This window comes from Neofelis nebulosa, chromosome 14 (assembly GCF_028018385.1).
Source record: "Neofelis nebulosa isolate mNeoNeb1 chromosome 14, mNeoNeb1.pri, whole genome shotgun sequence".
Lineage (NCBI taxonomy): Eukaryota > Metazoa > Chordata > Mammalia > Carnivora > Felidae > Neofelis > Neofelis nebulosa.
Window position 1 is genome coordinate 5,502,994 of NC_080795.1, and position 25,269 is coordinate 5,528,262.

At 41.7% G+C, this 25,269-nt stretch overlaps 2 long non-coding RNA genes across 3 annotated transcripts; both read left to right on the plus strand.

Annotated features, from left to right (window-relative positions):
* The first annotated feature begins 5,918 nt into the window (after nucleotides 1–5,918).
* On the plus strand, nucleotides 5,919–17,190 carry LOC131494839 (uncharacterized). Of its 2 annotated transcripts, none has more exons than XR_009253605.1 (6): nucleotides 5,919–6,173; nucleotides 6,288–6,488; nucleotides 6,580–7,276; nucleotides 7,395–7,470; nucleotides 8,522–8,821; nucleotides 12,049–17,190. It is a non-coding gene; the product is annotated as an uncharacterized LOC131494839 (long non-coding RNA). The 2 variants fall into 2 exon arrangements; XR_009253606.1 differs by having other exon boundaries at nucleotides 7,395–7,465.
* A 3,843-nt stretch (nucleotides 17,191–21,033) lies between these two features.
* Nucleotides 21,034–23,615, plus strand: LOC131494841 (uncharacterized). Its single transcript, XR_009253607.1, has 2 exons — nucleotides 21,034–21,520; nucleotides 23,323–23,615. It is a non-coding gene; the product is annotated as an uncharacterized LOC131494841 (long non-coding RNA).
* Nucleotides 23,616–25,269: the final 1,654 nt, after the last annotated feature.

Here is a 25,269-nt window from a genome sequence, read left to right on the forward strand (position 1 = left end):
CACACCTTTGTAATATTGTTGCCACTCGAATTATCAACTTGCGTGTAGCTTTCTTTTTATTGACAGCCTTACTCCATTATCAGCTGGATCCTGGAGGGCTTTCCTTCCCCCTTCCATTTTCTTGCACAATATCCCATATAGATCAAGCTCTCAAAATGTTTTCTGCGCTTTAAATGTCAAACACAATCTTAATTCTTTCCCCATGGAGTGATGGTAGAAAAGGAAGAAAGTCACCCCCGCCCCCCAGAGGGTACTGTTAAAAACATGTAAGTTGATTTTATACTAAAAGAAGATTTTATTTTATTTTTGTCATTTTGTTTTCATTTTTTAAATGTTTATTTGTTTTTGAGAGAGAGCGAGAGAGCACAATTCGGGGCAGGGACAGAGAGGGTGGACAGAGGACCCAAAGGGGGCTCTGTGCTGACAGTAGTAAGCCTGATGTGGGGCCCGAACTCAGGAACTGTGAGATCAAAGTCAAAGTGGGTCGCTCGACTGACTGAGCCACCCAGGCTCACCGAAAAGATTTAAAATGGTTTGCATCTTTTTTATGCTTTTCAGTGTTTCACTTGTTTTATGATTTTGAATGTTAAGGTGGTTCGGGCAGTCGACCTGAAGAGATCAAGGTTTTCCATTGGCAAAAATAACATAGTAAGGTTCAGTTTAACGAAGATATAACACCTGCTGGATCCCGAACTCTAATCACCGGGGGGTGGTGGGCTGGGGGTGGAGGGTGGCCGTGGAACATAAGGAGGCAACTCTGGTCAAAATTTGGCTTCGAGGTATTTTGAGTGGAGTTTTTACGAGTGGAATTTTTACGCTTCTAGTCCACAATTTAGAGTTGCCAGCTGTCGTAGAGTTGGGAGAAATGACGACTTCTTCATCCCTCTGCTTCTTTTTCTTGAATCTGTCGATTGCCACTCAGGCAAAAAGCGACGCCTTGGGGTCAGCTGTCCAGTAAGAGAATCTGTCAGAATCTGTGTTCCGGCAGTGGTAGGAAGAGCTGTGTGTGATGAAGTCAGGAGAGTTTTGTTGTGGATTCTGCTGTCCTTTATGGGGTGCGGATGTTTCTGGTTTCATATGTGTAGTGTTTGTTTAATTCCGAGTAACCTAGATTTTGCAAAATGTGGTGCCGGCTGATCGCAGCAGTGGAAATGAAACAGAGGAAACCGAGACCACAGACTTCTCCTGGGGTTCTCAGGCTTAAAATTAGACTTGCTGGCGAGATTTCTTCTTTGTGAGAATGTACCTTCTGAAAATAGAAGGGATATTTTAAGTCTTTGCAAAAATATGCACCCCATATATAAAGTCTATGAGGTTCCTGCGTAACTGATCTCAAAACGCACTGTCTGCATTCTCCCGTTTAAAAAATTGTGTAATGGATTAAAGTATCACTTTGCATACCATCGATGAATGTTCCCCTACTTACCAGAGTGATACTCTTTCCTTTTTCTGTTCTTTTATGATTGTGAAAAAAAAAATGTCTGCCCTGACATCTCTAGCAATATGAAAGCATATAGAAAGTACATATAGGGGCGCCTGGGTGGCGCCGTCGGTTAAGCGTCCGACTTCAGCCAGGTCACGATCTCGCGGTCCGTGAGTTCGAGCCCCGCGTCAGGCTCTGGGCTGATGGCTCGGAGCCTGGAGCCTGCTTCCGATTCTGTGTCTCCCTCTCTCTCTGCCCCTCCCCCGTTCATGCTCTGTCTCTCTCTGTCCCAAAAATAAATAAAAAATGTTGAAAAAAAAAAAAAATTAGAAAGTACATATATATGCTTTGTAACTTCTTTCCTTTCTCCCCTCTCATTCTAGAGCTCCAGAACCCACCTCTATTTTCAGTTGGGTGGACATCTTCCCCAAATCCTTATTGCGTGTGTTAGTTTCCTAAAAACTAGGGTTAGTCCTTACTGTGTGTATGAGTTTCCTACGGCTGCCATAACAAATACCACAGACGGGGCGGCTTAAACAGCAGAATCTGTTTTCTCATAGTTCTAGAGGCTGGAAGTCCAAGACCAAGATGTTGGCAGAGTTGGTCTCTCCTGAAGCCTCTCTCCTTGCCTCGCAGATGGTTTCCTTCTTGCTGTGTCCTCATATGGTCGTTTCTCTCTCAGGTCTCTCTCCCTCTCTCTTTTTTTGAATGTTTATTTATTTTTGAGAGAGAGAGAGGCAGGGGAGGGACTGGGAGAGATGGAGACACAGAATGCGAAGCAGGCTCCAGGCTCTGAGCTGTCAGCACCAGAGCCCGATGTGGGGCTCGAACTCACGAACCACGAGATCGTGACCTGAGTCGAAGTTTGATGCTCAACTGACCGAACCACCCAGGCGCCCCACAGAGGCCCATTTTTCTTTTTTTTTTTTTTTTTTATTTTTTTTTCTTTTTTTATTTTTGGGACAGAGAGAGACAGAGCATGAACGGGGGAGGGGCAGAGAGAGAGGGAGACACAGAATCGGAAACAGGCTCCAGGCTCCGAGCCATCAGCCCAGAGCCTGACGCGGGGCTCGAACTCACGGACCGCGAGATCGAGATCGTGACCTGGCTGAAGTCGGACGCTTAACCGACTGCGCCACCCAGGCGCCCCCAGAGGCCCATTTTTCTATTGGGTTGTTGGTATTTTTCTTATTCATAATGGTTCTTCATATGTTATGACCATTTATCTTTCATCTGTTATACGCTTTAAAATACTTCTTTCAGATATGACTTGAGTTTTAATTTTGTGTGTGGGTTATTTTGACCTGGAGAGGTTTTGCATTTTTATGTGACCAAATCTATACATGTTTTCCTTTGAAAAGTTTGCATGTTTTTTAGGAATGCCTTCTCTACCAATAGGCAATGGTGCTTTTCCGCTGCTTACATGCGTCTGTATCTCTCATAAAAACATAAGATCAGGAGTTATGTCTGTTCATTTCACTTACTTTTTCCATGCAGCAGTATGGCTCAGAAACTTTAAATGTCAGGCCAAATAAGTCTACCTTATTCTTCTTAGTTTCTTGGAAACTTTAAATGTCAGGGCAAGTCAGTGTACCTTAAATGTTGGTGCACAGTGCTGTATTATACTTTATTTAAGTACTTCGACTGTGATAACCATGCAGTCTTTTCCAAATTGTTTTGCCATTATCACAGTTTCAGAATCGCTAGTCTCGGTGATTAATGTTTAGATTTTAATTTCCTTGATATTCTGTTTTATAGACAACATTACAAGATTCTTAGACATTTAACAGCCCATCTTTTCTTTATCAGTTTGAAATGCAGCTTTCTTATGTTTTACACTATTATACCTCATTCTGCTTCTTGACTCACTTTTATTATTTTCCTATTGCTGTGCCAAGACAACACTCTTTTAATTATTGAATAATTATAAAATGTTTGATTATCTGCTACAGCAAGTTAATCTAGATTATACATATATATATATATATATATATATATATATATATATATAATTTTTTTTTTCCCCAGGAGTGTTTAGGTAGTTCTTGCCATTGGCTTTATTTCCTTAACGAGCTAGAAACAGCTTGTCAAATTATAGAATCTTTTTGAGTCTGATTTAGATTGACAAACTGATTTGGGAAATGTTGACTTTTTTAGCGTATCAAGACTCCTAGGGTATCAATGGTATGTCTCTATTTTTTCTAGTTCTCTTTGCTGTCCTTCAATAAAGGTTTCTTTATAAAGGCTTCACCTGTTTATCTTTAATTACATTCCTAGGTATAGTATTGCTTTGGTGTTAGAAATGGGATTTTTTTCCTATTACATTTTAGAATTGGATATCGCTGTTATGTAGGAAAGTTATTGTTTTTGTTGGATATTTATCTTGCATCCCGTTACATAACCCTGTCCCCAAGAGCTTACAAATTTAATGCAAACAAAAGCCAATCTCTAAATTGGAACATAAGGATAATTAGAGGCACAATCGCCAGAGATAACAATGAACCAAAGGAAAAGGTGGGGATGATTATGGAAGTTCCTCAAAGCTCTTTGAAGTGAGTATTTTGGCTTTAATTCAATAAATGATGGGAATCATTTTGGGGTCAGAGAAAGGCCATTGAGACCTTGGAGTTGTAGAATTTTTTTTTGTCACACTGCATGCAATCTGGAATCAAGGTAGCCTCCTGGGAGGCTATTCTGGTACTATAACCTCATAGAGAAAAGGGCCTTACACCAAGTGGCAAATAAATCAATCACTTTCAAAGAAGACGCAGGGGCGCCTGAGTGGCTCAGTCGGTTGAACGTCTGACTTCCACTCAGGTCATGATCTCACAGTTCGTGGGTTCGAGCCCCGCATCGGGCTCTGTGCTGACAGCTCAGAGCCTGGAGCCTGCTTCGGATTCTGTGTCTCCCTCTCCCTCTGCCCCTACCCCACTTGTGCTCTATCTCTCAAAAATAAATAAACATTAAAAAAAATTTCAAAGAAGACACAAATAGGACTTAAAAAGGTTGCATATGAGAGAAGAGCATAGTATTCAGAATTTTTATTTTAGTAGAATGGAATAGCAACGATGTGATTTTCCACAGTGAGTGGGAAGCTGGTTTAATGAAAGACAAACGACGTTTGGATTAAGACCCATTTAGATAAATTTTGAAATAGAAAAGCACGCTTGATATGAAACCAAATCTGGGTGATCGGTGCACTGAAATAATTCAACAGCATAGCACGCTTCTGTTCTTGGCACAACTCACCATTTCCCAATCTGCTTTTGAGTCGCGATGTAGTTAAGACCTATTCCTTCCCGGGTGCTTCCTGATGTGGTTAAAGGTCTTCTGTTTTTGCTTTTGTTTTGTTCGAAAATTATTAAACTGGTGAGAAATGATTAATTGGAATGAGTTTACAGGGAGTGTGACTTTCTAAAAAGTACAGCTGTGCTCAAGTTGAGCTCTTTGTAAATGGTGTTTTGATGATTGAAAAAGGGTAGAGACATTAGATTTAAAGTTAAAGGTCACATGTATGGGGAATAGGAGGGAAAATGAGCGATGCTTTCAAAAGCCTTTGCAAAGGAATAATTTCTGTTGATGGACAGTACGGATGTTTGAATCATAGAAAGTCACAAATTGCAACTTATGGTATTTATATGTATCATAAATTTGTTTTTTATTTTAATCAATAAACAGTTATTGACTATTCAATATTAAAAGTTTCCTAAAAGTACTCCCGAGAAATCTCAAAAATAAGAGGGGGGGGAATATTTGATTGACAAAAATAAATTTTTGGAATTTCAAAGTTATCTCTTTCATAGGATAGATGTTATGAATAAAATCCAAACAGCAGTTGTAGACGTAAGTGAAAATACTATAGGTGAATTTTAGGCATCCTCTTGTTAAGCTTCTTGTTAAGGGATTATGAGAACATAATCCATTTTATGGTCCATAGCACATTATAAGGGCCAATCAGAAAACTAATAGCATTTCAAGGATACCGAGATTTCCAGTAGGAACTCAACATTTATTTGATGGTTAATGCTAATTACCTATCCATACAAATAGTTGAAAAAAAAAATAGAAATGCTTGATTGAGAGCTGCCATCAAGTGTTTGGACTTTTTTTTTTATGTACAGTTTTACCAGTTTTATTTTATTTTATTTTTATTTTAGAGGTGCGGGGAGAGGGGTAGAGGGAAAGAGAGAGAAAATCTAAAGCCGGCTCCACGCTCAGCATGGAGCCCCACGCCGGGCTCCATCCCAAGACCCTGGGATCATGATCTGAGCTTCAATCGAGAGTCGGATGCTCAACTCACCGAACCACCCAGGAGCCCCCAGTTCCACCAGTTTTAACACATAGAGAGTCGTGTTGCTGCCACCACATTCAATATATAGAACAGTTCTGTCACTAAAAAGTCCCTCATGATGCCCCTTTGTCATCATTTCCTTCCTCGACCACCGACCGTTGGCCACAAAGGATCTGTTCTCTGTCACTGTGGTTTTGTGTTTTTGAGAGTATCAGACAAACAGTATCATACAACATGCAACTTTTGAGACTGGCTTCTTTCACACAGCCTTATGCGTTTGAAACTCATCCAAGTTGAGTCCATCCATAGTTCATTCCTTTTCATTGCTACAGCATCACTTCGTTGTGTTGTCGGACCTCCATTTATTCATCCACTCAGCCACTCAAGGACATTTGGATTGTTTCTGGCTTTTGGCAATTATGAAAGAACAGCTATAAACATTTAGCTAAAGGTATTTAAGTGAGTATAAGTTTTAATTTCTCTAAGGTAAATAAATACCTAGGAATGGGATTACCGGGTCATATGGTAAAAGGTAGGTTTAATCTATTGAGAAAGCGCTACATTATTTTTCAGAGTGGCTGTGAGATTTTGCATCGCCGTCAGTGATGTTGGAGATTTCCAGTTACTTCATATCCTTTTAGCACTTGGTGTTTTAGCCATTTTAATTGGTGCGACTCTCACTGTGGCTTTAATACGCATTTCTCCAATGGTTGGTATTGTTGAACATGTTTTCTGTGTGTTTATTGGCCATCCTTATGCCCCCTTTGATGAAGTGTATGTGTAAGTTTTTGTCTATTTAAAAAAATTTTTTTAGTGTTTATTTATTTATTTTTTATTTTTTAACGTTTATTTATTTTTGAGACAGAGAGAGACAGAGCATGAATGGAGGAGGGTCGGAGAGCGAAGGAGACACAGAATCTGAAACAGGCTCCAGGCTCTGAGCTGTCAGCACAGAGCCCGATGCGGGGCTCGAACTCACGGACCGTGAGATCATGACCTGAGCTGAAGTTGGACGCTTACCGACTGAGCCACCTAGGCGCCCCAGTTTTTGTCTATTTTTAAACTGGATTATTTTCTTAATGTAGAGATATGAATTTTATTTACTTATTTATTTTTTTGGTATAGTCTGAACACAAGTTGTTTGTACAAATGAATATTTTCTCCTAGTCTGTAACTTGCCTTTTCAATCTCTTAACAATGTCTTTCCCAGTTCAAATGTTTTAGAATTTTAATACTATTTAAGTAATCAAGATTTTCATTTTAAAGATTGTGCTTTTGGTACCATGTGTACTCTAAGTCACAAAGATTTGCTCTATTATTTTCTTGTAAAACTTTATAGTTTTATGTTTTTTTATTAAAAATTTTTTTTTTTAATTTTTATTTATTTTTGAGAGAGAGACAGAATGTGAGCAGGAGAGGAACAGAGAGAGGGAGACACAGAATCCGAAGCAGGCTCCAGGCTCTGAGCCATCAGCACAGAGCCCGATGCAGGGCTCAAACTCATGAACCGTGAGATCATGACCTGAACTGAAGTCGGAGGCTTAACCGACTGAGCCCCCCAGGTGCCTCTATGTTTTATATAAAACATAAATGTTAGGTCTGCAATCCACTTTGAGATAATTTTGGTATAAGTTGTAAGGTTTAAGTCAAGTTTTACTTTTTTTTTTTTTTTTTTTTCAGGCATTGGTTCATTTACCTGGGTTGTTGAATTTCTGTGTGTAGAGTTATCAGGACATTCCCTCCTCCTCCTGGTAAGGTCTGTGGAGTCTGTTGTGATATTCCACCCCTTCCCACACCTCCACTCTCTTCCCCCCCTCTTATAACCCCCCTCCAATTTCTCCTCCCCCTTTCATTCTTGATATTGATGGTTGTGTCTTTCCTTTTTTTCTTTGTCAGTCTTGCTTGAGGTTTATCAACTTGAACGATTGTTTCAAAGAATGAGCTTTTGGTTTCCTTGATTTTCTTTATCTTATTTTGGTTTGCTTTCCATTTTATCAGTTTCTGCCCTTTAAAAAAAACATTATTTCCTTCTTTCTATGTCTTTGCTTCCCCCCGCCCCCCTACTATCTTAATGGGGAAACTGAGACTATTGGGTTGAGATTTTTGTTCTTTGCTCTGACTTTCCCTCTAAGCACTGCTTTATATTTGTTCAGTTCAGAAGGTTTTCTAATATCCTTTGAGGTCTTTGACCCATGAATTACTCAGAAGTGTATTGGTTAATTTTCAAGTATTTAGAGACTTTTTTGTTCTTACTGCTATCGATTTGTAATTTAACTCCATTACTGTCAAAAAATATTCTTTGTATAATTTAAATACTTTAAGTTTGTTAGGGCTCGTTTAAAACTTAAGATGTGGTCCATATTGTTGCATGTTTCACGTGCACCTGAAAAGAATGTATTTTTGGTGTAATGTTCTACACATACCAATTACATTCAGGTGATTGATTGTATAGTTCTTTTATATCTCTTCTGTATTCATTTTCTCTCTACCTGTTCCATTGATTACCAAGAGACGAATGTTAAAGTCTACAACTATGCTTGTGAATTGCTCTCTTTCTTTCCGTTTTCTCAATTTTTTTCCATTGTGGTGAAAAACATATATAAAGTTTATCATCTTGGCCATGTTTTGATGTACGATTCAGTGACATTCAGTACGTTGACTTTGTTGTGCAAACATCTCTACTATCCATTTCCAAAACTTTTTCATCATCCCAAATGGAACCCTAAATGTTAGAGACTCCCCATTCCTGCCTCCCCGCAACCCCTTGTAACCTTTATTCTACTGTCTCCATGATTTGCCTATTCCAGGTACCTCATGGAGGGAAGATCACACAATATTTATGGTCTTCTTGGTCTGGGGCTGCCTTGAGCCTAGGCCCGGGCACAGCCGAGGAAAAATGGGAAACTCGTCACTCGTTTGGAGTAGAAGAGTCAGGATGGATGTGCTCATTCTGTCTTGCCTGGAACTAAACCTCTTCCCTTCGACATGATTGTTCTATCACAGCTTGTTGAGAAAACTGCATGGTGGAAAATGTTTGCCAGAAAACACGTATGGGGGCACCCGGGTGGCTCCATCGGTGGAGACACGAACTCTGGATTTTGGCTCAGGTAATGATCTCATGGGATTCGTGAGACGGAGCCCCATGTCAGGCTCTGTGCTGACAAGCAGGGAACCTGTTGGGATTCTCTCTCTCCTTCTCTCTCTGCACCTCCCTCCAGCCTCCGCGTGCACTCGCACCCACATGGGCTCTGTAAGTAAATAAATAAATAAATAAACATTAAAAAAAATCACTTATAGGGGTACCTGCGTGGCTCAGTTGGTTAAGCATCCGACTTCAGCTCAGGTCATGATCTCACGTTCTGTGAGTTCGAGCCCCGTGTCGGGCTCTGTGCTGACAGCTCAGAGCCTGGAGCCTGCTTTGGATCCTGTGTCTCCCTCTCTCTCTGCCCCTCCCTTGCTTGCACTCTGCTCTGTCTCAAAAATAAAATAAAAACATTAAAACATTTTTTTAAAAAATCACTTATAAACTAGAAACTAAATTTATTCTTAAAGTTATTTTTGACTATATAGGTAATGTATTAGTAATTCTCCTTGCAATAGGTAATTAACATAGTTAGGACCAAAAGTTTCCTTTCATCAAACTGTCTTGTCTCAGTTTTTTTTTCCCCCTTTCCTAGAGGGTACTTCATTAAGCTTTTTTCTCCTCTCAGTGGCATGTCTTAGAGGTCTAGCCATGTTTGTCCATATGGAGAAACCCCACTTTTAACTGGTTCATTGTATTTGATCGTTGTGATTTACCTCAGTTTATTAGGCCATTCTCCTATTTAAGTACCTAGATTTTTAAAATAAAGAACATGTTTGCTTAGAAAGAATGTTAACATCTGTGTTTTAAATGATCCCTGCAGCTTCAAGTAGTCTGGTCCTGTGAGTTTTAATGGTGTTTGCTGAGGTTCTTAATTTGATTGCTAAAAGCTCACATTTTTTGTTTCTCAGCATCAAACTGTAGTCTTAACACTATTAAACCAAATGTCAAGTCTCTTTGCTCAAAAGCAATGCACTCAATTGAATGCCGGTGGAAATCAGTCACCTTTAATTGAATTCCAGTAGCTTTCCCAAGAGTATAATTAAAATAATTGGCTCAATCCATAGCCACAAAAACTCAGTCCAGAATAACATAGCTTTCCTTATAATACTCTAATAGGATTTGATTTCTATACAAACTGGATTTTTGCCAGACTCCAAATCCTCATCTAACATCATTATTTATTTATTGGGCCATACATGGTTCTGCTTCTTGGGGTGTTGAGAATTGCATTTTACTCCAGCTACAGTACGATGTTCTCTAGAAATCCATACATGAAGTCTCTATTTACCTTTCCCCTAAGGACAGACCATGTGATTAGCTAAGTTTAAGTCATGTCTCTGCTCCCTGGAGGTACTGGGGAGGGGAGAGAGAAGGTAGATTTTTCTGTTCCTTAATGGGAAATGGGTGCCATGGAGGTCACAATGGGATCAGTCATTTTCCAAAAGAAAATCATTTAGCTGCTCAAAAGTGATGTTAATTACATTAATGCCAGCTGCTAGCCTTTTAAATGAGCATGACCCTTCCCATCTTTTTATTTTTATTTTTTTAGTTTATTTATTTATTTTGAGAGAGAGAGACAGGGAGAGAGAGAGACAGGCAGAGCGAGCATACTGGGGATCTGTATGTGTGTGGAAGTCCTGGACCCAGAAAAACTTGATTTTCTCTCCCTTTTACTCTTTGATTCCCAGTTGATCTGGGAAAGAGCATGTGTGTGGTCAGGGATCATCCCTCACTGTTCCAGTTCAGCATGCAGAGCAGTGTAGGGAAATTATTTGCTACTTGATTTAGCTATGCTTTGCTGCATGGAGTAAGTAGGAGATTATGGAAAGCCTAGAGAAGAAGATATCTAAAAAGAGAGAGAAGGAGAAGAAGTGATGGCTAGATATGTTGGGGATGGAAGTAATAATTAACTACGAATTCAGAATAGAGCTTCAAAGTCTCGTCTACTTAATCGCCACACTAGCTTGTTGGCTATAGACAAAGATAACCATAAAATAGGGGGAAATAATTTCAATATTCACTGCTACCCAAGTAGGCCTGGGAAATAGTCAAGGAATAGTGCTTGTACTTGCGGGAAAGTGTTCAGAGGGTGTGCATTGACATGCGTACATACACGCACAGCAGCGGAACTAACAGGCAAGCAGCAAGGCGGAACCACTCTGAAGAGAAGAATGGTAGGTTTTTGTTCCCAGATCTGAGTCTGGGGAGTAATTACAGCCTTTGGGAGAGAGCCTCAAGACCAGAGGGGTCCTTTAGTCCTTCTTCTTCTTCTTCTTCTTCTTCTTCTTCTTCTTCTTCTGGAACTTTATTTTTTCTTTAATGTTTATCTATTTGTGTGTGTGTGAGAGAGAGAACACACAGGAGGAAGGGCAGAGGGAGAGGGAGACGAAGAATCCAGAGCAGGCTCCAGCCTCTGAGCTGTCAGCACAGAGCCTGACGTGGGGCTCGAACCCACGAACCATGAGATCATGACCTGAGCCAAAGTCAGATGCTTAACTGAGTGAACCACCCAGGCACCCAGAGTCCCTCTGCTTCTTTAGAGGGGCTGAGTTGCTAGTGGCCCAGCTGTCTCCTTTCTACATTCCTGCCCCCCTGGTGGGGAAGTGCTACAGGAGAAAAACACCTTCAACACAACTGGAGCTATGACAAGTTGTCCTTCCATACTTGATGAGTCTTTAATGCTTTCGGTTTCCTTGTTCAGCATTCTCTCTTGTGGCCTCATAGGGGCTATTTTATATTTCCCGCATTCTCTGACATCTCCTTTTTTTGTTACTATTGGGAAAAAACTCTACTTCCTAGTTTATGAAGAAAGACGGCACCATAAGCTTGTACTTTCCACAGCTTCTGTTGCCATCTGTGTATTGATAACTCTGGGTCTCTAACTCCATCCCAAATGCGTCCACCGAACCTGAGTTCTACAGACACTTTGGGTGTTACTGAACGTACTCTCCTTGTCACCCCTTGTGATCAGCACCCTATAAATAGTACTCAAGCCAGGACCCTAGGGAGGGATCATTCTTGATGTCCCCTCCCCTGTCCTTAAAACCATGTCTCCTCCCCTTCACTACCATATCCCATTGGACCAATCACCAGTTCTAGTCGGTCCTGCTTTCTTACTATTTCTCTTCAGCTCTTCTGTCCTCTGGATGACTCTGCCTGAGTCTCTCCCAGTTCCAGGGCATTCTTCCATGCTGCCTCTAGAGTGATTTTTCTAAAGTAGAATTCTATTCCCTTTTTGTTTTTATGTAGATCCTGGCTGTGGCTCCTCCACTGGACTCAGGAAAGTCTCAAGTTCCAGACCTTTGGTGTTCAAGAACCTCATGGTCCAACACTGCTCACCTCACCAGAATCCTCTCTTGCTACCTCCCCCCTTCCCAGACTTCTGCCTTGTCAGAGGATATACATCCAGAGTGCCTATGAATTCTCTGGAATGCTTATTTAAAATACAAAGTCGTAGGCTCCAGATTCTGAGGTAGTAGATAAGCCTCAGGGCTCTGGAAGCTGCATTGCAACAAGCTGGGCAACTCATATGGAGGGGACTTATGGACCCCACCTGAGAAATCCTGCTGATCAGGTTCAACGCTAGGCTATTTCTTAAAGCTTCGTGCTGTTTAGTCGCTAGCATTTCCATGTGCTGCATTCACTACCTGGAGTACCCTTCCCATTTTTCATCTTCTGCCTTCCTTGCTTCCAACCCTGCGTGGTTCTTCATCCTTCCCTTCCAGGATGCAGCTTTCAGATGGTGTCTTCTGAGAAACCCTCACCACCCTTTCAAAGCTAAGCGGGTGAACCCCCCTTCTTTGTACATGCTAAGGAATTTATTACACCATCACTGCCTGGTCACTGGTTTCTCCTATATAAGCGGATGAGCTCCTTACGGGCTTGCCTCTGATTGGTGAAATCTTCCGAACTTGACATTTTCAAAAGAATGACAGCGCTGTACGGAGGCCATTAAATAAGTCCTATCCCCTGGCAGCACAAAATACCACAGAAATGGCATGGCGACCTCCTTCCATCTTTCTGTTCAACATAATACCAAGAGTGAATTTCTTTTAGCCTTAGTTATATAGCACGTTGGCTTTGCTTAGAGAGAAGCATGGAAACACCTCCCAATAAGTTCAGTATTGAGCCCAGAATTAGCTAACTTTCTTTCTGTCTTTCATTCATTTGATTTTTAAGTAATCTCTACACCCAACATGGGACACAAACTCATGGCTCCAAGATCAAGAGTCGCATGGTCTACCAACTGAGCCAGCCAGAGTGCCCTTCAGAATGAACTAACTTTCAACAAAACATTTCAGGGGAGGATAATTAACCTCACTGAAGTGGATGATGAGTGTTTTTGTAAATATATTTTAAAAATTGAAGTCTTATTTTTAATAAGACCCATGGTAGTAAATCTCTATGAAAAGAAGATCTTAAATTGTGTAGGGTATTTGTGTTCGTTTGCAGGTTTCCATTGGAAGAGGGGAACATTTCTGACAACAGCTAGAGCTATTGGCAATAGCAGGAAGAAGATTATTAGTTTTTGAGCTTTCAGGCAAGAAAATTGATGAATTAAAAGGCCTAACGCATCACTGTAAGCAAACCAGATTTAGGTGAACAATTATCATAGAATGGGCCGGACTGTCATCCGTGCTTCTGGGTGTCCAGGGCAGAAATAATTTTCCCTCAAGCTTAATTTTGAATTGTTTAAAAAAATTTTTCCCCCATAAAACAGGAAACAATTGTGTGACTCAATTCCAACATTCTTGTATTTATTCCCACTCCTGCCTGGCGGTGTGTCAGGTTTGTGCAAATCAGCGATGATCTTGGGTCACGTTAACTGAGGTGTTCTAAGGAGTTTGGAAATCAGAGAGTCTTCACTTGGTATTCTCCCCTAGGGTGTGTGAAGCTTATTGCTTTGACCATGCTACTGTTAGGTGGGAGAGAACTTTAAATGTGGCATAGATTGGGTTTTAATGAGAAAAACAAAATCAAAGAAAAGGGAGTGACTGAAGGCACCGTCGGCATTTTATGGGATATGTTCCCTGGTCTCACTTGAGTTCATTTACTGCACCAAATGCACCACATCTCAGACATATTTTGTTCAAATATAATTGTTGAAGTATTTTTTTAAAGTCTTTTTTTTTTTTTTTACTGATTTTGAGAGAGAGAAAGAGAGAACGGGGGAGGGGCAGAGAGAGAGAGAGAGAGAGAGAGAGAGAGAATCCCAAGCAGGCTCTGCACTGTCAGCACATAGCCTGACGCTGTGGCCTGACACGGGGCTCGAACACACAAACCATGAGATCATGACCTGAGCCAAAATCAAGAGTCGGATGCTTAGCCGACTGAGCCACCCAGGTGCCCTGTGAAGTGTGTTGTAACTGATGGCCCCATCCTGGGGACTTCTTCCAAAGCATTCTGTTTTGATTTCCCCAATATAATCGTCGAGACTTAACATCCTTCTCTATAGTCTTTGTAGAGACACTATATTTTTGTGGGGATCTTTTTTTTGTCAGATAAATACACAGGAAGTGTTTACCATTATATCTGATAGCTGTACCATGCCATTAGAAAAATATATGCACAGTACATGCTGATGACTAATCAGTACCCATACAAGCCCCAGAGCAAGGCTGACAAGTAACTTCGTAAGTCGGACGTCTCTCAGCTGTCCTTTAGACACTGTGTTTCCACCTTTAGTCATCCCATTCCTTCCTTGTGTCCAAGAGACCAGAGTTCCAATGCCAAAGTCAGTGGTCCTGAGCCTGGAACCTGAAATTAAGTTTGCCTCTTGGTGGAGATCAAGGCAAAAGAGTGGGAAAAGGAAGGGTTTTACTTGCAACCAGTAAGGGGAAACCAGGATATTTCTCACAGCAGTGCCCGCCCCTTCCTCAACAACAACGTTGGGGAGGTTTTAAGCTGAGGGGGCATGCACATTCATGGACGGTCTTGGCAAAGGAGAGCTCCGTGTAGTATTGGGGCCAGAGTCATCCTGGGTGGACAGAATCCGGGTCCTGGTTGATTGAAGTCATGGGGGCCAGCAAGGGTCTGCATCAAGGGTTCTCTGGATCCAGTTAGTCCAGGGTTTGATTTCTCAGAGGGGCTTCAATCCTGCAAAAGTGACTTAAGACTGTGCCCTAGGTCATTACTTTTGAAATAGCACTGGGAGTGTTACCATTGCTTTATTGTCTCTGATAGCGTTAGGCTATTTTTAGGCCTGGTAGAGGCTGTTAGATTTTGCATTCTGTTTATTTCCTAAAATATTGAACTATCGTGGTCTATTTTTCTGCAATTTGAACATATCCCAGGCAGTTCTGCAAGAAATTGGCTTGGGCAAGTAATGCCGGTCAGGCATGGGTCACAAAATGGCTGGGGGGGGGGGGGGGGGCGCCTAAAATGATATTCCTTATGTTAAGAAAGCTATGTCTCATCTTTCTTTTTCCGGGGGACCCCTAACTTATCTGTCTATAAGCCCATCACCATGGTAACCCTTCTGGGGCTGCTCTTTCCCTCAGCACCCAGTTGCTTCAACATACCCTCTCTCTCCCTTTGGCTTCCCATTTCTTCAACAAGAAGGTACAGGAAAAGGTGTTTGAATTTGTGGCCTACATGATGCTGCTTCCTACTTCTGTAGCTGTTGGCCTCATGGATCCAAGGACAGAGATTTGTTGATCGTTCAGGGGGAGGAGTCTACTCTATTTCCTCATGTTTTTAAAAAGAGGGCTAGGAGTACCAGGCACGCGAACATTCAGCTGCCATGGTAAAACATCTAACTTTGTTCATGCAGAGATAGTTCCATAAATGAAAGATGATTAAAGTTCTCAGAAAAAGTGCATCAACTCTCTCCAACCTTCAAATTAGCTTATCTACATTTTGGCACAGATATCTTGATCTAGGGATCAGAAAGAACCCTGGATGTAGTTACCTAGCAACAAGCTTTAAATGATAATGAGGTTAAGTAAGTTTGCCCAGGATCCAAACTGAATGAGGAACAGACACCTGGCCAAGGTACAGCAAAATCCATTAACTTGAAAAGTCCCAGGAGTCAAGGTTGCCTTCTTAGGTATAAACAAATATAATACTTCAAAGAAGGTAAATTGTGTTGATGTTTTGAGCTTTTATTGCATTTGAAATTGTCCCTGTGATTGTTTTCCTTTTTCTCATTTTGTTTCTCTTTTTGTTTCTCTCTTTGTTTCTCTTTTTTCTCATTCTGCCTGTCCTCGCCCCGTCCTTCCTCTTCAAACACATCCAGCCCCCCACTGAGTCTTGCCAGCCGTCCCTCCTCACACCTGTGACGTCAGGTGCCCTTCCATACTTGTTCTCACCCCCTCCAGTTTACGTTGCTATGGCGTCCCCTTGACGACACTCTTCTCTGTATCTTCCGAAACCAGTCCACAGAGACAAAGTGCAAACTTTTATAATTAATTTGGCTTAGACTTTTCTGTTCCTCTTTCTAGTCCTCCATGGCACTGGAATTTGTTGCGGAGCATAATGCTTAGATTATTAAAGTTAATAGTTAAGACAATTGTGCAACCAGGGGCTCAAATGGGACTGAGTGGGAAGGATCCATTTCCGTTCATAATCATGTGTGTTCCCCCTGTGACCTGAACAGGTGTTTCCTGGGAATTGTTGAGAAAGGATGCTCCCTTCTCCTCACCCACCTCTCTTCTGAGTTGAGTGCCCACGTGTGTCCGGACAGACGTGCACAAATGGCTTGCAGCCTGCCTTTTTCTCTGGGTCATTCTCAGCACCAGAACGGGCAACTGTGCCTTGTGAGAGACTATGAGGGAACACGGCCGCTGATCCTTTCTCAAGATGCAAAATTGGGAGTCCGTGTTATCTGCTCATTTTCTTTGCTCTGCTAATGGAGGGATCTAACCCTGGTGATAACATAGATGGACCTGAAGGGCATTATACTAAGTGAAACAAATCAGAGAAAGACAACTACTGTATGATCTCACTCATAGGTGGAATCTACAACAAAACAAAACAAAACAAAACAAAACAGCCAGCAAACTCATAGAAAAAGAGTTTAGGTTTGTGGCTACCAGAGGCAGGGTGTTGAGGAAGAGGGAATTGGCAGAAGGTGGTCAAAAGGCACAAACTTCCAGTCATAAGATAAATAAGTACTACGGATGTCATGGACAATATGATGCGTTATGGCTAATGCTGGTCTATCATATATAGGAAAGTTGTTAAGAGGGCAGATCCTAAGAGTTCTCATCACAAGGAGGATTTTCCTTTTTCTTTCCTTTTTATCGTATCTACACAAGATGATGGTCGCTAACTAAACCTATTGTGGTCATTTCACATTGTATGTGTATCAAATCATCACGTTGTGCACCTTAAACCTTATACAGTAATATATGTCAATTATTTCTCAATAAAACTGGGAAAAAAGAAAAAGATATTAGAAAATAAGTTTGTTTTTTTATGCTTTTACTTTCAAGTAATTTCAAATGTGCAGGGAAGTTGAAAGAAGAATACAAAGGATTTCTGTATATCCTTTACATACTGTCTCTCTCACTCTCTACACACCTACACACACACACACACACACACACATTTCATATTTTTCTGAATCATTTGAGAGTAAATTGCAGACATGATACTCCATTACCCCGAAAACGAAGGCACTGTCCTCCGTAACCAGAATATATCCATCAAAAGCAGGAAATCAACACTTATATGATCCTACCATCCAATGCACAGACCTCATTCAAATAGTGAGTTGACCCAATCACCTTTTCTATTCAGGAACGGGATTCAGCCTAGGATCTCATGTTTCATTTAGCTACTACCTGATTTTATTCTCCTTCATTCTAGAACAGTTCCTCACATTTTCCTTGTGTGTGTGTGTGTGTGTGTGTGTGTGTGTGAGAGACCTTGACATTTTTGAAGGCCAGGTGTTGCTTTCATTTCAATTTAGTCTGATGATTTCTTATGATTACATTCAAGTGATGCATTTGGGGCAAAGACACCACCAGAAAGGTATTTTTAAGGGTCAGGCTTCCCCAGTCCATCATGCTTTATGTGTGACCCCCAGATGCTCCTCAGATGCGAGCAGTGATTTTGTGGGTCATTCCACAGCTGTTCCATCACGGTTTTCTTTTTCCTTTGCCTCTGCCCCAAAGCAGAGGGGAGGTGGGGAAGGAGGGAGGAGTATGAGGGGCGGAGAAACTGGGCGGTCGGGTTAGGGAGCGGTGAGGTCAGGGACAGGGTTACAAGCGAGGCCAAATTGGATTTGGGGCTGGTTGGAAACACAAGTGACACGGGAGGGAAGTGAAAGCAGCCTCACCCTGGAAGGTCCTGGGTTAGGGTTGGGGTCAAGCTCATTACCGTGATGTACTGCTCCGTGGTATGGATACGTTCTTACTAACTTTGGACAGGTCAAAAGTTAACCCACCCTCCCGGCCTGGCTCATATGCACATTCAACTTTGAGAAGCACTGTCCTGGAGAACGTCAAATCTGCCCTATAATCTTCATTAATTCATTCCAAAACATCCCAGCACTCACATCATGTGTTGGGCAATGTGGGAGACGGGTAGAAGGAGATTGTTTTGTCACTCTTTTTCTAGTCTTGGACTGAATGCGTTTGCCTTTTAAATGCATTTTATACTTCTCTTTTAAACTCTAAAACAAACGTCCCTTCACCTCAAGTATTCTAATTCAGTCTTTCTAGTGTGGTACCAGCGTCTTTATTTTTTAAAGGCTCCCCTGGTGATCCTAATATGCACCTGAAGTTAGGTCAGTACCACTTTTTTCACAGGCGGAGGAATGATAGGAATTAAATGCATCAATGTGCAGCAATCTTTGGAAGAAAAAACTTCCAATACTCCTGCCTCCTAATTCTTGAACTTCAGGATTCAGGATTTTCCTCTCTAGTTTGTTCCCAGGCTTATACAGGTTCACGACTAAGAAACACAACCTCACCAAATCCCGATTTCACACGGTTCACTTTCTGACCTTCACCTCCTCTCTTCCGCTCGCTGTCTACGGCATCTGGGCTCCAGGAGCCCTGCGACCCCACTAGAATTTATAATCTATCCATCCCGCCATATTTTCACTTCCTGCCTTATCAAGATTACATTTAGTGGCCCAACACCATAATAGCTTCTTCCTTCCCTATACCCCTGACTCCCTTGCCCCTCCCTCCTCCTCCTCCTCCTCCTCCTTCTTCTTCTAATGTTTATTTATTTTGAGAGGGTAGGGAGGGGTAGATAGGGAGAGAGAGAGAATCCCAAGCAGGCTCCACACTGTCAGCACAGAGCCCAGCGAGGGGCTGGATCTCATCAGCGGAGAGATCATGACTCAACTGACAGAGTCGGGGGGGGGGGGGGGCCGCCCCTCACTTATCTCTTACCCCCCCTCACTTATCTCTTACCACACCCTCGGCAAACCCCAAACCCGGCGGAATGTGACTTTCTCTCTGTTCACACCCGAACCCATGCGGTAGAATGTGGATGTAACACAAACACAACAAATACAAAGTCCCAGATCGTGTTGACCTGCTGATTGATCTCGCTTTGAGTCCAATGGACCGTCGGTGCTGCCCAACAGTCCTACCCCATTCCCCTAGTCTGGTAACCTGCCACATGATTTTTTGTATTTTAGCCTTCCCCCCGCCAGACCTCCCGTTCCCACTCTCAGCAATGGTTCTGTCCTATCTCTGGGAAAAAGAGTAAGAAGTCCACCAAGCTCCTACCACCACCTTACCGCTGCCTGCTGAATTTGCACAGGCTCGCCTGGCCTCTCTAGCTGTTCTGTGGGCGAAGAGCCCCGTCCTTAACCAACACCATCCCTGCCCTTGCACTCCAGATCCCACTCTTCCGTCTACGCAGGTCCCCGAGTGGCCAGCCCTCCCGCTCTCCTAGAACACCAGTCTTCGCCTCCTCATTTCCATCAACTTCCAGGCATGATTCGCGTCCCATTAAAAAAAAAAAAAAAAAAAAAAAATCTCTTGTACCAGCCTCTCAGGCTGTTACCCTTTCTTTGTTCCATTTTGCTCTCTCTTATTTATTTTTTGAGAGGGAGAGAGAGAGAGACTACGAGCAGAGGAGGGGCACAGAGAGAATCCCAAGCAGGCTCTACGCTGTGCACCGTGAGGTCATGACCTGAGCTGAAGTCAAGAGTTGGAGGCTCAAACAACTGAGCCACCCAGGCGCCACCCCCCACCCCCCCCGCCGTCCCCCCACTTTGCTCTCTTCATAAGGGGCTGTCTATATGCAATGTCTCTCATTTTTTTTTCAGGCCATTATTTCTTGAACTCACTTTAAATTGCAATTTTTATGATAAAAAAAAAAGATCTCCATGATGCTAAGGGCAACGAATATTCAAGTCTCATTTTACTTCATTGGGCAGCAGAATTTCAAGAATCAGCCCACTTTACTGGAATATTTCATTTCCGTTTTCATTTCCTGGACGTCCCTCTGTGGTTCTGCTCTCGCCCCTTCTCTGTCTCCCTTGCTTGCTCTTTCTGTTTCCTCTACTCCTTATATTAAAATGCCCCACGGTTCTGTCTTCCGTCCTCTTTTCTCCTCCCTCTGCACCTGCCATCCCGGCGCTCTCAACCGATCCCCTAAGTTTAAAAGCTCCGCTAGGCCTTCTGGGGGAGGCCCTGTTGTCTCTGACGTCACCTTCCGCTGCCGTGGTTCCTTCCGGCTGCCACCATCAGCCACCCCGCTCCTGCGCCCCCACAGGCAAGCTCCCTGCAAAGCCGCCCTGCTTGCCATTCTTCCCCTTGGAATCTTCTTTCCCAGATTTCCACGTGACTTGTTCCCTGAGCCCCTCCCAGTTGCTATTTACATGTAGGGCCTTCCTGGATCTCTGTCCTTCCATCTGTCCGTGCCCTTTCCGGCCCTGGGCGCTATACCTCTTCACTGGCTGATTTACCTTTGTGCTCACACTGCGCTCTATAATTCACTTATTTACTTTTTGGGTTGTCCTCTGTACCAATTGAAGTCCTCACAAAGACAAGATGTGTTTTGGGTTTTTTTGCCCGATACTATAAATATTTGTAAAATGAATAAATCCTAGAATAGATCTCTAGATACAACAGCTATCGCTCCTTACATGCTGGAAATTTAAACCAGAATTTAATTTTCCAACATATCCTTCCCCACTCTGTCCCCTCCCTACGCCGTCTTCCTAGCTCCCCGCTGTATTCCGTTTTCTTACCTTATACAGATAGCAGCATTGACTCAGATTAGGCAGCTTCTCTAACGTCTCTCAGCTAATACAGGCAGAGCTGGCATGGGTTCCCTGTTTAACCAGAGAATCGGTCACTCTGTATTTTCAGACGTTCCCAAACACTCTCTGGAGGGTGATCCAAATATAGCAGAGTCTGATGAGAAACGATCCTACCTTTTTTTTTTTTTTTTTTTTTAATGTTTATTTATTTTTTGCCAGAGACTGTGTGAGTTGGGGAGGGGCAGAGAGGGGCTAGAGGATCTGAAGCAGACAGCCTCTGCTCCGGCTCACGAACCCTGAGATCATGACCTGAGCCAGAGTCGGACGCTTACCCAGCTGAGCCAGCCAGGCACTCCTGATGATCAACTGTTCTGTCGTTAGATGGTGACCTGGTGAATGACATCTGATGTTCATTGTCTACAATCACGTGCTGAGGGTGGCCAGTGAGAAGCTCTGTCACCTGGATAGGGACTTCAGCAGGCAGCTGCCCAGGACACCTGTGCGAACATGGACGAGGGGGCCGCTATTGGGAAAGCCTTCTTCCAGGTACCTAAGAGGGGGGTGTGTGGTACAAGGTGTGATGAGTCAGGGTGGGAGGAAGGAAACTTGGCCGAGACTCCCGGTGGGTACGTCCACAGAGATTTGGCCGTGAATGCACAGAGGTATTTCTGTTCATTTATAGCCACAGCCCCCCTTTAGTGACATCCAAACTATTTATAGGATGTGCTGTCTCCAGCAATCGGGTGATTCATGCAGATTAGTCTTTATTATGCTTTTGGAATACCTGGTGTAAATTATTTTATCACCTTCAAAAGCTAATCCATCAGCATTATTATCAGAAGAAAGTCTACATCACGTTTCTTGATAAAAGAAAACGATATTAGGTCCTTTAAAGGTCATTTCAACTGTTGTAAGCCACTGAAAGGTTGTACAAATAATTTTACGTTTTTTGTCACCAACTTGTGAAAGTTTCCCCTTGATGATGACTACCAAGGGAAGACAGTATTGTTAGAAGCTCTTGTGAGAGCTCTTATGCATGTGGTTATTTCAAGTTAAAATCTGTTAGTAAAATCAAGTTCAAATATTGAATTAAGAACTAGAACACCTTGTATTAGAAAGTTTTATTTTTTCCTATCATTATATCATATCATTGTATATGATGTATATGTATTGATTATGTATATTGATGGTATATGTATTGATCATTGTATATGATGTATATGTATTGATTATGTATATTGATGGTATATGTATTGATCATTGTATATGATGTATATGTATTGATTATGTATATTGATGGTATATGTATTGATCATTGTATATGATGTATATGTATTGATTATATTGATGGTATATGTATTGATCATTGTATATGATGTATATGTATTGATTATGTATATTGATGGTATATGTATTGATCATTGTATATGATGTATATGTATTGATTATGTATATTGATGGTATATGTATTGATCATTGTATATGATGTATATGTATTGATTATGTATATTGATGGTATATGTATTGATCATTGTATATCATGTATATGTATTGATATGATATATATGATGTATATGATATATAACTATATATATAGTTGACACACAGTATTACATTAGCTTCAGGTGTAGAACACAGTGATTCAATAGCTCAACATGTTATGCTCCGCTCACCACAAGTGTGGCCACCATCTGTCACCATACAACCCTATTACCATACCCTTGACTGTGTTCCCTCTGCTGTACCTTTCATTCTCATGACTTACTCATTCCATAACTGGAAGCCTGTATCCACCATTCCCATTTGGCCCAGCCCCCTCCTTCCCTCCCCTCTGGCAACTATCAGTTTGCTCTCTGTATTTATGGGTTTGTCTTTGTCCATTTGTTTTGGGTTTTTTTTTTTGGATTCCACACGTAAGTGAAATCATATATTTGTATTTCTCTGTTTGACTTATTTCACTTAGTGTGATATCTGGTAGGTCCCTCTTTGTTGCCACAAATGGCAAGATCTTTTTAAAGGCTGAATAACATTCCATTATATATATATATATATATATATATATATATATATATATATATCTCACATCTTTTTTATCCACTCATCTATCAATGAATACCTGGGGTGCTTCCATATCTTGGCCACAATAAACCTGGGGTGTGTATATATTTTTGCATTAGTAACTACCCAGTAGTGGAGTTACTGAACGTAGTAATTCTATTTTGAAGATTTTGAAGAACCTAAAAATAGGATTTACCATATGGTCCAGTAACTCCATTCCTGGGTACTGACACTAATTCAAAAGCATATCCATACCCCTGTTTATTGCAGACTTTTTTTTTTTTAAACAGAGTTTCATGTTTATCATCGAATTTGCCCAGAAAGCTGAACAAAGGACATTGTTTTCTGCGTGTGCCGTGATTTGAACAACGTCGAGCGAGCACAGAGCCGCAACCTCGCTCAGGGAGAGGTCCGAATCTCAGTGGGTGTCAAGACGAAGGAGCTGTGATCGTCAGCGAGGTGCCCCAGTAGTGTCAGAGGCCAGTGTTACTCAGAAATTTGAGAATTGGCGGTGTAACTTCTCAGTGGGACCCTAGGGCTGACTGAAATATACAACAGTGATATTAAAATGTTACTAAAGGTCTCCGATTCTGTCTTCGATTCATTGATATTAATGGTTCATTTTGAGCAACACATGGCAATTGCCAGTGTGCTTTTCCTTCCCTTTAATTGTGTAAAAGACATTAACACATAGTTGTCTTTAATCTAATTAGGGATTATTGATCTCAGTGCAGGTATGAGTGCCTTCGTTAGTCCCAGTCAACTTCAGTCCTACACTCATGTATTTCTGCACTGTAGTTTCTGGTTGATTTGCTTCTTCCGTCACCAAGTGATTTTTAATTGCTTTCCTGTTGGCAGGTCCCATTAGTTTCCCTCGTTCTGAGGTGGGTTTCTCCTTTGTTTGAAAGCCCGTACTGTATCTCATTTAATAAACCACAGCAAATTTTTTTAACTGTATGATTTCATCAGACGACGCTTCTTACCTACTTCGGCATATTCTCTTTCTGGTTGTTCTTGTGCCAGACGATTTGAAGCTGGTTCTGGAATGTTAACTGTGGGCAGCATGGCTAACTCAGGTTTGCCTCTTTTAAAGTCTCTTTGTCAGAAGCCTAGGTAAAAAGAGCTCTTTTGCATCACTAAATTAGGAAAAGACCATATTAAATAATAATACCCGTGGTTGTCAAAATGGACTTGAATCCACTCTTGTGCTTCCTTGGTGACTTTATAAAATCACATAAACCTTTGGAAATTAATTTGGTTATATTAAGCACGGAGAAGGCACTATTAACTTACATCGTTTCAGGAATTCTGCAGAAATCATCTAATACAGGGTAAATGATATCAGGATGTTTATGCAACAGGGGAAAGAGTGAAATTGATGGAAACAAATGTTCAAAATGGAACAATAATTAAATTAACGATATTATTTTTGTTCTAAGGAGCATTTTGTGACAAGGAAATATCTGACAACATGAAAAAATGTACTTCACATACTACTAATTGAAACTCACAACTAAATACACTGTAATTACAGCTATGGGCAAACACTCATTTCAAAAAATCTTGCAAGGAAATGAACAAGAATGGTATTGGGTGAGTTAGGTAATGATGACGGGATCACAGGATATCAATTTTCATTCTGTAATTTTCAAATTTCTATATAATACAATTATACTTACTTAAATCTTAAAATAAGTAACGTTCAAGAATAGGGCCATGCAATTTGAATTTGAAAAATCCTGACATATCATCCAACTGACCGACATGGCCCTAATAGAGGGTATGAGAGCTTTGATTCATCACAGGCTCTGCACACATGCGAGCTGTCTTTCAAAACATCACCATTTGTTAATGTAAGAAGCAAACGTGGTTTGTTTCTATTGTAACTTTTATCCTTTAAGAAAAAAATTTATCTATGGAGTGCCTGGGTGGCTCAGTGGGTTGGGCGTCTGACTTTGGCTCAGGTCATCATCTCACAGTTCGTGGGTTTGGGTCCCACCTCAGGCTCTGTGTTATATCAGCTCAGAGCCTGGAGCCTGTTTCGGATTCTGTGTCTCCCTCTCTCTGTGCCCCTCCCCTGCTAATGCTATCTCTCTCTCTCTCTGTTTCTCAAAAATAAATGTGGGAAAAAAAAGTTTATTTATTTTGAGAGAGAGAGAGAGAGAGAGAGAGAGAGAGAGAGAGAATCCCAAGCAGGGTCCTGCCCGTCAGCATAAAGCCCCACATGGGCCTTCATC